The sequence below is a fragment of the Amblyomma maculatum genome, chromosome 11 (genome assembly GCF_055883805.1).
Source record: "Amblyomma maculatum isolate TAMU_Amacu chromosome 11, ASM5588380v1, whole genome shotgun sequence".
NCBI classification, from domain to species: Eukaryota; Metazoa; Arthropoda; class Arachnida; order Ixodida; family Ixodidae; genus Amblyomma; species Amblyomma maculatum.
This window is the reverse complement of record NC_139354.1, coordinates 140,954,226-140,969,903: the sequence shown is the minus strand read 5'-3', so window position 1 is coordinate 140,969,903 and position 15,678 is coordinate 140,954,226.

Genomic DNA, 15,678 nt, shown 5'->3' with positions numbered 1-15,678 from the left:
AAAATAGAAGGTACCTTGGTGCAAACATTTCTGTCAGCTGTTTTGGAAGACAGTTTACTACTTGCTTATTGATACTAATTGTTCTTGAAGCCAATAGTTTAAATGTTAACTATATAGCCTTAATCATTATAGGGCTAAACAATGAAATACTAGCCTAGCCCAGGCAACTCTCAACAGCCCGCAGCTGGATTAATTCACTGGGCTAGGGCACATCGATTTTCTGAAAGCTAGGACACCTGGTATATAACACACTGCATGGTCTTTTTTTTAGTTGTTTTAATGTCACAGCCACCTTCTGTCTTAAGTACATAACACGATATGCTAGGATCTGGTTTCTGGAACTCTATGATTAAAAGAATGTATTCTATTGCACACATCAATGCGTTCATAAAGCAGCAGCACTAAGAGAGCCCTTTGAAACAAACATCTAGTAAAAAGTAGTAACAACAGGGTGAACTGCAGCTAATGTAAATACATTAACTGCCATCCTGGGAAATAATTACCCTGGCTTTAGTCCCACATAGCAATAGCTACACATGTTTCATGTCGACATCAATCAGTTGTGAGTGAGCTGTTTTTCTCTTCAGGTAATGCCGTTGAGTCTCCATTTCCTTTTCACACCTTTGTCTGTGTCCCATATTTCATTTTAATTTTCCTTTAGGAGGATTGGGTGGGAGTCGTAAGAAAGCTTGCATTTGTTCATACTAGAGGCTATTTAATGTTAGATCCTATTCCATAATTGGTAGCTTTCCTGGGTTGCGCTGGTTCAGTCTTCACATTTTTTTTTACCTGTATGCTGGAACCGTCGACCATATCATTCCTTTTTGAATGTTTCTTTCAGTATTTGTGATTTACACGCCTAGTGAATGTCGCCATAGCAAATTCTCGTCTTTTATCCCTACTGACACATATACAGTGGCATATATATATATACCTTTACTGGGCTGACTTGGGCCCACAAAACAAAACGGCTTCATCAATAGTAGCAATCGTGCTCATCGGTCGTCGAACTATGAATGCACGTTCATTCGACAGTGCTCAATTTAAATTCGGCTTAGAAATATCTAAAGAGATCAGCGAAGGCATACTAGAAAAGTCAGAAAAATGGACAGGCGATGCGGCGGCTACGGTTAAATCAAATTTACAGTGGTGGCCATGTAAGCACCCAAGAACTGTAGTGAAGCGCTACTCATATGGCAGCTGACGAGAGCCCATGATCACAGAAAAGTGCACGTCATTGTGATCCTGAGGCAAGCGAATAGCGCCGAGGTGCCGAAATCGATAGCACCCCACAACACGGGTTGCGCGACAGCTTTGAATGTCATTTGAGGGAGCTTGCTATTAGACCGAAGGCGATGCCCGGGCGCGCCAATCGGGACGCTGGAACCGTCAGCTGAACGGCAGTCAGCAAAACAATCGTACAACACCCCTTCCGCACCACGTCTGCAAGCGGACAGAAAACGTGCGCCCGCACACGTGCGGAGCGGGTCTAAAAAGCAACCGTACAGCGGCCTTAAGAGAACTGACATACAGGACAGAGTTATCGCGTACGCCAGCCGTTCACAGATGACAACGAAAGGGAGTTAGTCGACCACCGAGAAAGAACGCTTCGCGATCATTTGGGCGACCTCAAAGTTCCGTCCATGCATATAAGGCCGACCATTCAAGATTATCAGCAAGCACCACGCGCTGTGCTGATTGGCCAATTTACGCTTCCTCCAGCCGCCTTGCTGGATGGAGCTTGCGTGTTCCGGAATTTGATATCACTGTTGTCTACAAGTCTGGCTGGAAGCATTCCGACAACTACTCATCCGGAGCCCCCGTCGATGCTCCCGCGAAGGAAGAAGACCAGACTCATTCTTGGGACCAGTAAGCGCCAGCAGTTTCGCACAAGAGGAGCGCTCATACCCTGAGTCGAAAGACCTAGCCTATAACCGAGAAAGCAAAACAACTTCCCCTTCTGCTTTGCGTAGGCGTCATTTGCCATCGTTCGCTTTAAACAATGACATCCTCGTAAAGAATAAATTCGAAAAAACAGAACCGGCAGCCTCTTGTGCCTATAAACCTTCACCAAGAAATTCTGCAGTCGCTTCACGATGAGTCGACAACAGGACATCTCGGGTTTCTCGCACTTTGCTGTGAATCCAGGAGAAGTACTACTAGTCGCGGTCGCCTGCCAGCGTTGCCCATTGCGTGCAAACATTCCGTGCGAGTAAGCGACGCAAGACGCCGCCTATCAGACCTGCGGGACTACTGAACTCCACACAAGCCCCGGATAGGGCATTTCAGTGAATCGGGATGGATATCCCCGGCCCCTTTTCCACTTCATCTGTGGGTATCAAGTGGATCATTGTGACCACTGACTACCTTACCCGCTACGCCGACTACCTTACCCGCTGCGCATTAAAAACCAAAAACGCACCAACGCCCGATGTTGCAAGTAGCGATGACGCGACGCAGAGTACAAACCAGGGGACCAAGCAAGGGTATTTACGTCGATTCGACGTCGCAGACACCGTGAAAAGTTGTTGCGTTGATACTTTGGGCCGTATATAATCCTTGGCCGGGTCGGACAACTGGACTATGAAGTCACTCCCGACGGTACGGCAGCATCACAAAAGCGATTGCGCGCCTAGACATCGTGCATGTTGCACGTTTCAAACCCAATTATGCGCGGTAAAAAATCCGTGATGTTTAAACATTCTAAAGTTTACGGTCTCCTTATCACTATGATTCTAGCCCACGGATCGGTTCTGTATACGTTGTTCATTCTTGTTGTCCCGAGACGCTGATTTATCATTTTCTTTATCGCACAAGGTGCGCCGAGATGTACCTCGCAGATTCCGGCCACTCGCGTGAATTTCTTCAATGTTCCAGATTATGTTAGTCCCCATTTGTGGCTTTATCTAGACGTTTTTTTCGCCGCCTTCAAATTTAGCTTTGACCGGCGCAACGGGCATTCTCTATTCGACGACTGACGTGGCCATTTGCTGCTATCGCCACCGCCGAGTTGAGTTCTTTTGCATGCGCAGGGCAGCCGAATGAAGAGTTCATTTCAGTGTTATTATACCTGTCTTGCTTTTTCTGCGCGCGGCCTTGTCACTGCCACTTCACAATATTATAAATAGACAATCTGTTGCAGAAATTTATATTTTTTACCAATCTAAGATAACTGCAAATTCTTGCTTGATTTCAATGCAACCGTACAACTGTCTCAGTCTAGGGCACAAAGGTGAGCATGTTGCTTCAAAGAAGAAATCTAGAGCATATGGGGTTGCTGACCCTTTGAGCGAAGCTTGAAGGCGAAAACATTTGTTGTTTATTTTCTGCTTCAAGACAGAAATGATTTTAAGGTGGCTCTAGTTTATTCGAACACTGGCCTTTATAACAGACGTGGTTAAAGTTTTGTTAGTATCGAACGTCGCAACAATAAAAAAGAAGTATGCAAGCTGGTTTCAACTTATTAAAAACAGATAGAAACTTTACCTTTAGTGCTTGAAAAGAGTCTTCACAACATGAAGTGTTTCAGATAGTCATCAAACTGCGTTCATTGATCCCTATTTCTGTTCGTGAACTTTGACTTAATCTTTTTAAAGCTCTCTAGCTTGAGAGCGCTTTGCATTGAATACAGTTTTTCATCGGCAGCGCTCTAGACAACATGACAGGAATATTGGAAATTTTGGAGATTTCCTGAAGTCAGTACACATGACTAAAGTACACTGCTATTTTTAGAATCAAATGTGAACGGACTGCTGGCCAAAGGTGTTTCCAGCATGGGGATGTGCGAGTTTCAATTATAAGCATAATTTGTTAGCTGCCTAGTGGCCCACTTATTATGAAACTTCCGTAGCGTAAAAGTGTTGTTTTAATCAATATTGTAACGTAACTTTGCACAGAAGGCGCTCTGGCACACTGGCAACGAAGAACACTAACAGCAAGTCAGGGCAGCACAATCCGCGACCTAAGATCCCTCAAGCCGCAGACGACGCAAGTTCACTGATATTGTACACGTCATCCGGATGAAACCCTACCACGATCGCCCCGCTGACTATTCTTGAGACTGATGGCGCCCCTTTTTGTGCTGTGGTATCCCGTACCAACTTAGCATACTATCTGTCAGCTCATCGCATCAAGCAGCATTTGCCACTTCACAATATTAAAATGGACAATCTGTTGCAGAAATTTATATTTTGTTACCAATCTAAGATAACTGCAAATTCTTGCTTGATTTCAATGCAACCGTACAACTGTCTCAGTCTAGGGCACAAAGGTGGACATGTTGCTTCAAAGGAGAAATCTTGAGCATATGGGGTTGCTGACCCTTTGAGGGAAGCTTGAAGGCGAAAACATTTGTTGTTTATTTTCTGCTTCAAGACAGAAATGATTTTAAGGTGGCTCTAGTTTATTCGGACACTGGCCTTTATAACAGACGTGGTTAAAGTTTTCTTAGTATGGAACGTCGCAACAATAAAAAAGAAGTATGCAAGCTGGTTTCAACTTATTAAAAACACATAGAAACTTTACCTTTAGTGCGTGAAAAGAGTCTTCACAACATGAGGTGTTTCAGATAGTCATCAAACTGCGTTCATTGATCCCTATTTCTGTTCGTGAACTTTGACTTAATCTTTTTAAAGCTCTCTAGCTTGAGAGCGCTTTGCATTGAATACAGTTTTTTCATCGGCAGCGCTCTAGACAACATGACAAGGAATATTGGAAATTTTGGAGATTTCCTGAAGTCAGTACACATGACTAAAGTACACTGCTATTTTTAGAATCAAATGTGAACGGACTGCTGGCCAAAGGTGTTTCCAGCATGAGGATGTGCGAGTTTCAATTATAAGCATAATTTGTTAGCTGCGTAGTGGCCCACTTATTATGAAACTTCCGTTGCGTAAAAGTGTTGTTTTAATCAATATTGTAACGTAACTTTGCACAGAAGGCGCTCTGGCACACTGGCAACGAAGAACACTAACAGCAAGTCAGGGCAGCACAAAAGCGGAGCACCGTTTTGCTTCGTCGTCTTTTCCGAATCGCCCGTTCAAATCTTCGTCGTCTATGAATGGCATGTGTCATTGCCCCCCTTCTTGGCAGCATCGCCTCGATGCCGCAAATGCTGCTTGATGCGATGAGCTGACAGATAGTATGCTAAGTTGGTACGGGATACACAGCACAAAAAGGGGCGCCAACAGTCTCAAGAATAGTCAGCGGGGCGATCGTGGTAGGGTTTCATCCGGATGACGTGTACAATATCAGTGAACTTGCGTCGTCTGCGGCTTGAGGGATCTTAGGTCGCGGATTAAACTTCATAAGTAACGTCGCTGAGGCGGCGGAGGACACGGTATTTGCCGAAGTACCGACGCAGCAATTTTCAGAGATTTTTCTGAGCCCACGATGACGAACGGGCGTCCAAATCCAGACATAGTCTCCAGGCTCGTAGGTAGCAAAGCGCCGTCCCTTGTTGTAACGGTCAGCGTCTAGTTGCTGTTGTAGGTATATGCGCTGTCTTGCCAGCTGCCGCGCTTCTTCCGCACGCTGAGTAAAACTAGCAAAGTCCAGGTCAAGCTCATGTTCGTCGTCGGTGTATACGGGCAGCATTGTATCCAGTGGAGTGGTCACTCGACGGCAGATGACAAGCTCGAAGGGTGTGAGCCGCGTCGTCTCCTGAAGTGCCGATTATATGCGAACGTGGCATATGGGAGGATTTGATCCCAGGTCTTATGCTCTATATCCACGTACATAGACAGCATGTCGGCCAGAGTTCTGTTTAGCCGTTCCACCAAGCAATTAGTTTGCGGGTGGTATGCCGTGGCCCGTCTATGGGTAGTGTGTGTAAGGTTCAGTACAGCCTTAGTCAGGCGGGCCGTAAAAGCTGCCCTGCGGTCGGTAATGATAACAGCCGGAGCGCCATGACGCAACACGATGTCGTGGACAAAATCTCTGATACTTCGGCGGCAGTTCCATTTGTGAGCGACGCGGTCTCAGCATATCAGGCCAAGTAGTCTGTCGCAACAACAATCCAACGCTTTCCATTAGTTGACTTCGGGAAAGGACCAAGAAGAACCATCCCCACTTGTTGGAAAGGAGTTTGCGAGAGCGATCGGCTGAAGAAATCAAGCTGGTTTCACGGGCGGAGTCTTTCGGCGTTGACAGTCACGGCAGGTTTTAACGTAAGATCGTACTGAAGGTAATAATTTCGGCCAATAGTATTTCTCCCGAATTCTTGCAAGCGTACGACTAACTCCCAACTGGTCGGCGGACGGTTCGTCGTGACAAGCGCTCAAGATGTCAGGCCGTAGGTGCGCAGGTACTACGAGTAGAAATGTCTCTCTTGATCTTTCAAAATTGCGCTTGTAGAGAACTCCACTTCGTAAAGCGTATGACTGCAGGCTACGACGAAAAACAAGCGTTACTCTACCAGCGCGGCCTTCCAAATAATCGATGAGCGGCGCCAGCTCCGGCTCCTTGCGTTGAAGGTCAACCATATGGGATTGGGTAAAGGTACCAATAAAGGGAAAATCGTCGGCGTTTTCCACTGCAGTGGAGTCCAATGGCGCGCGTGACAAGCAATCCGCATCTTGGTGTTTATGTCCCGACTTATAGACAACGGTAACGTCATACTCTTGAAGACGGAGGCTCCAATGAGCTAAGCGTGCAGACGGGTCTTTAAGGCTTGCCAGCCAGCACAAGGAATGATGGTCGCTGACAATACGGAAGGGTCGTCCATACAAATCTGGTCTAAACTTGCTGATGGCCCAGATTACAACAAGGCACTCCTTCTCCGTTGTCAAATAGTTCGCCTCCGATCGTGAGAGTGTTCGGCTCGCGTAGGCGATAACCTGTTCTACTCCGCCTTGCTACTGAATGAGTACCGCGCCGAGGCCAACGTTGCTGGCATCAGTATGTACGTCGGTTGCGGCGTCTTCATCGAAATGGGCGAGAATTGGGGGTTCGTGTAGGCGGCTTCTAAGCTCCTGGAAGGCTTGTTCTTGATCGTCTCCCCACAGAAAGGGGAGACGACGATGTCCTCTCTGGTTAGTGCTGTCAGTGGTTCAGCTGTCTTATAAAATCTTGGACGAAGCGTCGGTAGTATGAACAAAGACCTAGAAATCGTCGAAGTGCCTTTTTGTCGGTGGGGCATGGAAACTTTGACACTGCGGTAGTCTTCTCGGGATCAGGGAGAACACCCTGTGTACTGACAACATGGCCGAGGAAGCGTAGTTCCTTGAAAGCAAAGTGGCATGTCTCAGGCTTGATCGTTAGTTGCGCGTTTTTGAGTGCTTGAAGCACGATGCGCAACCTGTACAAGTGTTGCTCGAAAGTAGGTGAGAAAATAACCTCAACTAAGTACACCAAGCACGGCTGCCACTTCAGACCTGATAAAACCGTGTCCGTCATACGTTGGAACGTGGCCGGTGCAGAGCAAAGACCAACCAGAAGCACCTTAAACTCACATAGGCCGTCGAGCGTCACAAATGCAGTCTTCTCTCTGTCTCTCTGATCCACCTCGATTTGCCAGTATCCGCTTTTGAGGCCTAATGAGGAGAAGTACCTGACATCGCGTAGTCGGGCAAGGGCATCATCAATCCTGGGCAGCGGATAGATGTCCTTTTTGGTCACGTTATTTAACTTTCGGTAGTCGACACAGAATCTCAAGGTGCCATCTTTCTTTCTGACAAGGACCACTGGCGACGCCCATGGGCTCGTCGAAGGCTGGATCACGTCGTCCGTAGGCATTTCATCCACTTGCGTTTTATTGGCGTCACGTTCCTTAGGAGAAACCCGGTACGGGCGCTGGCATACCGGTAACATGGTCTCATCGGTGATGGCGCGGTGCTTGGCGACAGGAGTACGACCGACCATAGAGCCTGTGGCGAAGCAGTCTGCGAAATCGCTCACAAGAGCCGAGAGAAGATTCCTTTCATCGGGCATCAAGTCGGGGCTAATTTTAACGGTTTGCAGAGCATGACGAGGTGCGGCCTCTTCTTTAGGGTTCGTACCGACAGTGCATAAATGAGGTAAGGCAGTAATATCGCGAAGGACGGCAACAGCCGTGTCCTTGGCGAGATGCCGCATCTCCATAGCAAAAATTTGTCAGGAGGACACTAGCACAACTGTTCTGGATTTGTACGAGTCCTCGAGCAACGGCTAATTCCTTCTCGAGTTGTAGCGGAAGGTGCCCATCGCGATGCCCTCGTAATCGTGGAACAAATCATGTTTTACAAGAACCAGCACACTAGAACGTGCCGGAACCCTCACGTCATCGTCGACTATACGCAAAACGTTCAGACCCGGATCTTCGTTTTCAATGCGCGCCACAGCTCGTTTCGTCGAAAAGGAAACACGCGCTTCTTTCATGTCAATGACAGCGCTGTTGGTATGCAGGAAGTCTATACCAAGGATCAAGTCTTTCGAACACTCAGGAAACACGATAAATTACCCGACATACACAAAACCACGGATGCCGACCAGCGCTGTGCATTTGCCTGCATGTTCAATCAAGTGACTTCCTGCCTTAAGAATTTTCGGGCCGGATCAATGTGTCAAAACTTTCTTCAATTCTCGGGCGGGACCACGGCTCATTACTGAATAATCGGCACCAGTGTCGAGTAACGCGGTGACATGCACTCCATCAATCGTTACACACAAATCGGAGGTAGTATGCCGCATGCTGTCGCTACCTGACACAAGCGAAATCTCGTCGGGTCGGCCTGACGATGACGGAGGATCTTCACATTTACCGACATCAGCGACCCTGCCTCCGAAGGCCGCTGGTATTAGTTTTCCCGGCCAGGGCTGGGAGAGCGGCGTCGGTAAGAGTTGGGACTTGTTGAACGGTTGCTCGTCGGGGACGTAGACCGACGCTCTTGGTAAAAGGATGTGACGGGGTACTGTCGTGCTGCAAGGTCGCTTGCAATCTCAGTAGGCCGTTCTGGAATTCGAAGGTAGAGGTACTCCGAGGCGAAACCCCGCATGTTGACGCGGCGGTACGGGCACACCCGGTAAAGGTGACTGGCTTCACCGCAATGTTAACACAGGGGCCGACGGTCCCGGGGCCGCCATACTTGACTTTTACGGGGTCACTGGTAGATTGGCGGAGGGGAGTAGCGAGGCTCCATGCGACTCCATGCGAGGTCCTCCATGCGAGGTCCTCCATGCGAGGACACTGCGGCTCCATTGCTGGAGCTGCGGCGTTGATACTGTGGTCCGGCGGGGGAGCCTTACGTAGGACGGACGCGTAGGTGGGCCTCGCGTCGAACGTCTGGTGGGAAACGCGCTGCTGGGGAACGTGAGCAACTTGCTAAGCTGCCATACACGCCTCGTCCCGGATGACTTCAGCCAGTGAAGGAAAAGGTGTTGTGTTGCAAAGCATCCGGAGCGCTTGCAGTTCCTCCCGCACGACAGAACGGATGAGATTTCGTAATGCGTCCATGTCACTGCCGACCTCCACAGGGGGTGCGTCGGACCCAATGATGTTCACATGACGGTTATACTGACGGGCTCGGTGTTGCAGCGTTGTCTCCATGGTCGCTGCCTCGCTGAGAAACTCCGCCACAGTGCGCGGTGGACTGCGCACTATTCCCGCGAAAAGTTCTTGTTTAACGCCCTGCATCAGGTGACGCAGCTTCTTATCTTGTGGCATTTGTGGGTCTGCACGCTTGAAAAGGCGTGTCATGTCCTCAAAGAACATACGCACGCTCTCGTTCTGGCGCTGATTGCGCGAGTGTAGCGCAGCTTCTGCTCGGTCCCGGCCGTCGGCGCTAGGAAAAGTGGCTTTCAAATCACGACAGAAGGCCGCCCAGGATGGAAAGGAAGCCTCATGGTTTTCAAACCATGTCCGTGCAGACTTTTCAAGAGCGAAGTACACGTTGTGGAGCTTACGCTCATCAGTCCACCCGTTGTAACGAGCAACTCGCTCGTAGTTCTCAAGCCAGTCCTCGGCGTCCTCGAACACGTCGCAATGAAAATAGGGGGGTGTTCGCGGCTGATGACACAGAATGTGGGTGGGAAGCCTGCTCTCAGATGTCATTGCAGCAGGTTCTACGGCCGTCTGAGGGTGCGTTGTCCTGGTAGCGGCCGGAAAGGCTCCAAATTCAGGGGGCTTTCCAAGTAGGCGGCGGCCGAGGCGTTTATGTACGGGGGTAAGCTCCGTATTGACAGGTTGATTATGCAGGACTGGATCGATGCCTGGCAATTCCTCTACCAGATTTGTAACGTAACGTTACACAGAAGGCGCTCTGGCACTCTGGCACCGAAGAACACCAACAGCAAGTCAGGGCAGCACGAAAGCGGGGTACCGTTTTGCTTCGTCGTCATTTCCGAATCGCCCGTTCAAATCTTCGTCGTCTATGAATGGCATGTGGCAATATTACTCAAAGGAAAATGTGTCGCAAAGTTATGTGAATTTTGTAAACCGTATTTGCTACCATATATTCTGTTTTAAAATGCTTAAAAACCGCGCTTGACAATCACCGTTGCTGTATTATTACACTGAATGTTCCTTCCGTAGCATTTTTGCAGATTATGGCACCAAAAAGGTTGTTATCAGCTGCCCTCTTGCAAACTTAGCTGATGGTTGTGCGTAAACCTTCCTCGTGGTTGCTGATTTATTACGTTGTTGAACATAGTAGCGGTGGCGCTGATAATGTGCCCACCGATGCTCCATAGGCGTATTGGGCTTTATCATGCCAAGAGGCAGTCAAGGCTTGCACGATGTGTCATCAAAAAAGAAGAAAGAAAGTGTTAATCAGCCCTGCCTTTATCAGTCAGTTAGAGTACTAATTCGACTAAATAGCTAGTAAAAATAATAAAAGAAATCGCTCTTGCTTTCTGTGGCCTCGCCGACTGTTGGCTGCTTCCATTCTTGCATCATAACGAACTCCCGACTTCCCCTTCAACTATCTCCAATACCTTGCGAGGATCACAATTGTTCTGGTCTTCCGCAAAAAGCAGCATGTGAGAATTCTTGATCAGCTATCGCCCTCCTTTTTGGTCACGTGCTACATGCCCCTTCCGGTAGCACAGGACGCTCCACGTCCGCCGTTGTGCATAAGAGCGGCACCAGTGAACACTCTCAAGGTTTAGTTACAGGCAACATTAATACCCAAGAAAATAGATTGGACAGCCGTCGATACAATTCAATTCGTAGTAGCGCAGCGACACGATATCCGGAGGACATTAGTTATGTCCCCACCACCTGCGCGTTCTTTTTCGTTCTGGTTTGTATTTAATTATCTTGCTCCCTAAAACATAATCTTACTGGTTCGGCTAAAGAGCAGTAAAGAAATTAAAAAAAAAAGGAATCTCACACGCTATCTGTGGCATCGTAGACTATTCTCTTCTATCTGATATCATAACGAGCCCCTCATTTTTTTTAGAATTTATTTCAGAAAAAAACATTTTGCTGACTTAAGCGTTGTTTGAATTTTTCGTGTAAAATATTTCCAAATACCTATATATACTCCAGGGGTGAGGAGTTTTTCATTAGCGCTGTGCTTGACAGCGTTAACCCGATTAACCCAAAAATTGTTCAGTGGCGGTTTTTGAGCGCCTTGGATTAGCATGAACGGCGATGTTATCAGGAAGGTCGTTCAAGGAAATGGCTGCTTTAAGAAAAAAAATCTGAGACGCTTTGTCGTTCAGGCATGTGGCGGATATATGGCCGAGGTGTGGCTCGTGGACCTGGATGTCGGGTGATTCTTCAAGATGAATGCACTATTAGGTGATAATACGTAGTAACATTTATGAAATAAACAGATTCTAGATATTTTACGGTGTGCGAAACCTTAGAAGACCAGCTTTAGCTTCTGGACTAGTGACACTAGATCGCGAGATCTGCGGGAACGATAGAACTATCTTCACAGTCGTGGGTTGACTCACAGGTGGATATTAGGTTTTGAAGATGCGGGTCCCACAAAGGGGAGGCGTACTTCAGTTTGGGCCTTACAAGAGTTATATAAGCTAGCTGTTTAACAGGAGAAGATGCCTCAGCTGGGTTAACCTTGAAGGAAGCCAGGGGTGCGGTTACGTCGTTAATAACGAATGTAATGTTGAAAGTCATCTAAGATCGCTGAAAATAGTAACACCTAAATATTTCGAAGAGATAATCGGGGAGGTACTACTTTCCTTAGTACGTAGTTGTGCGCAGACCACAACTGTCGTGTGTGGAAGGTAATTAGTGCCGTTTGGTGGACATTATGAGTCACTAAGCAATTTCAACACCATTTCTCGGTTTTCACCAGAGTGGACTGAAGAGAAAAATTATTATTAGGGTTATGTATGGTACGGTTAATAGCGCAATCGTCGGCGAATAAGCAAATATTAGAAGATATACAGCTGGTTAGGTATATAATATATATGAGAAAAAGACCAGGGCCAAGTACGGTACCTTGGTGTACACCGGAGACAACAGGGGCGAAGCAGAAAGCGCATACGTAGCTCGAACAAACTGGAAACGATTAGTAAAAATATATTTGATCCAATTAAAGACATATGTGTTTAAGTTTATTCTTAAAACATTTAGTAATAGTCGCCTGTGGGAAACCTTGTCAAAAGCTTATTTGAAATCTAAGTGAGCGTCAATAGGAATATTTGGTTTAGGTTTGATGTAATGTCATTTAGAAAAAGATGCAAAATGAGTCTCACATGAAAGGCCTCTGTGAAAACCGTGCTGTTAGGGATGGAAACATTTGATGGATGTTATGAAGTTGATGACGTGAGAGTAAATAACGTTTCCGATGACGCTTGAACACCACTTGCAAGAGCAACGGGGCGGAATGTGTTACTTCAGCTTTTCGTACAAAGTGGAACAACTTCGTCCGCTTTCCAGTCTTGAGAGACTGTGCCAGAAGATAAAGCCTGCTGAAAAATATCTTTTAGGATTGTGCGTTATACATTTAGTGTTTTTAGAACCTTTAGGTTGATGCCGTCAATGTCTGCAGATGATGCAAGATTCAAACATTCGATAACTTTTGCTATGCCTTGGGACTTAATCGTGATGTGACTTATGTTAGGATGAGTTAAAATCGAAAAGGAAGGAAACTTTTTGGTAGTCTTGCGAGTTAAGACTATAGTGAAAGTAAAGTTGAGGGTCTCATATCAGCAATATCTCCATCGGATATAGGAATCCGTGATTTGTTAGTTAATGACACGCGCTATTTGAATGTTTCGTTTAACATTCCTTCAGAACTGTTTAGTGTTGCTGCGGATGTATAATGGTAGCATCGATGAAAATAATAACCATTCAAAGTTTAATAGTAAAGAAACTAGAGGAGGCGAAAATAACGACGTACACTAGCGTTTAACATTTACTAGTTCAATAAAATGGAGAGTTAAGCTAGTTGGTGCATATTTGTAAGTAATACCAGCTTGGAGATGAGGGACAGTGCCGGTGTTGTCTTCCTCCTTGTCCCTTGTCCCTCATCTCTGAGCTGTTATTCCTTACAAGTTTACTAGTAAAGAAATTCATAGAAAAAAATAACGATCTAGACTTCGGTTGAACGTGAACAAAAGATGGATGTTTATAGCCGTGCGAATGCACAAGACTTCGGTATGTCCATGGTTGCCAGCAAGAAAATTTAAACCCGGTGAGTTGAGAGTTTTTAGAACTACAGCAGCGAGATGAAATGTTTTGATGTAGAATGATACTTATGCCGTGCACTCGAGGTGTTAGTAGATTTTGTCGTTATGAAGTATTGTTTTTTTATTATTGTTTTAGACATGGCGTAAACCGTGGTGATAAAACACGATCGCGAATTTCTTTCTTGATGAGGTGTTGCCTTTTGTTCTCAAACGTTGACCAGTTTATTTCTACTGTATGGTCTTTAAACTCAGAGAGAAATACGTCACAGAATCCACCGAGTCCATAGCTATGTAAATACATTTATCGTATAAAGATATTATTTAGTGTTCGCATTTCGACCTTTGCGCGTGCATTTAAATGTTCTATGCATTACTATATTGTCGTCGACAGCGTCAAAGTAGCATAGGGAAGAGAAATTATCCAGATGCGCAGTTAAAATGAGATCTTGAGAACAAGTATGTTAGAAAGGCACGTGGTGCGTCTAGTTGGCGTATTTATCTTTTGTGATATCCAAATGTTAGACACGAGTGGGCGAAATGGCTTTCGATGGATTTCTTTGGAGTTATAGCTGCGAGATTGGTCATAATTTGTGGAGGCGGGGCATCATATTTTACGAAACGAATTCTCTAATACCGCGTTTATTAGAGCACGAGTGCACAGCAGAATGGGAGGAATAGATATGAGGACGACATCGCCTCTCCTATCGACACGGTCGCGTGTAAAAATGTCGAGATTAAGAAAATGAGATTCAACTTAGTGTCGTTAATAAATGCGTTCAACCAGGTTTCTTTGAGTACTATCAAGTTTGCGTCCTATGTGCTGATAAAGCTGCTTGAGGCATCACTCATCGGCCGGAGGCTTCTTATGTTAGTAAACAGGAATACAGTATGTGGCTGCGGTTTTGAAGTTTCATTTAAACCATTACCTTCTTTCTCAATTACTGTTACCCTGTTTTGTATATCGATGAATATATTATCGTTCTATAGAAGTTGTACTTTTATGACCGTATTTCGGGGCCGACCTATCGATCTCTATCTTCAATGACTATATATGCTTTCGCAACAATCTGTCTCTGAACCCATTTATTATAAGACTTCATGGCTCCCATTCCTTTTCAAAACACAGTATTGGCCGCCAAGCGCTGTGCTTGGACGTTCTGGCACCTCTTTTCTTCAACACCTCTTACTCTCCTCACATCAAAAAAAAACAAATTACGTGTTTATTATTTCTCCCATTTTGAATTTCTTAAGTTTTATTCAGTGGATTTGCGCTCTCATGGTGACCAGATTTAATGTATTAGTAGGAGAGTCTATTTGATACAAAAATGACCTATAACATTATATCGTTAATAGTCCAAGTATGAGTGGCCCAATAAATCTGTACGCAAAGTTTACTTGCGCTGACAGTTGCTCTTTTCATGCGGACGTTACGTTCATAATGTCAAAGCTACTGACGTTCCTTTCGCTGCCATGTTGGTGTACTAGTGAAGGCTATATCCTTGTCTATGTGATATTTTAACAAGAATGCTCATACAAAGAGCTGCAGCCACAGATTTCAGTGAGCGTTTAGAAAGCCGCTGTGGTTTCAGTAAAAATGGACGCGTTCACGTGATTTATACATGGCCAGCACACTTCAGGAGGGTGATACCTAAATAGATCTTCAGTTAGAAAAAATATGCAGCCTGTCTCTGGCTGACATTGCCCTTCTACAGATGGAAATATGCACGACTCAGACTTCAATTCCTTTTCCAAGAAGGGGCTTACGCATGATTTCTGAATTGCCTTTTTGCTCCTCCGGGTATTGCCATAATAATTTAGAGCAAGCGATATTATAATACAAGTGCCGCTACATGTTCACCATAATGAAATAAAATTATCATAACAAATTCCTACTTAATTTAGGCAAAATTTAAGATATTCAGCTTGGGCACGTTGGCTGTCAGATAGAGGTCGCTTTTAAATGACCTGAAGTCCTGTGACTAACGTTGGCGACGTGACCGGACACCTACTGCAATAATTCTGCCTTCCCAATATGAAGAAAGCCTGTCCGCTTCAGTTGTGGCTGCAGATTTTAGAAGGGTTTGAAAGGCGATTTTTGGA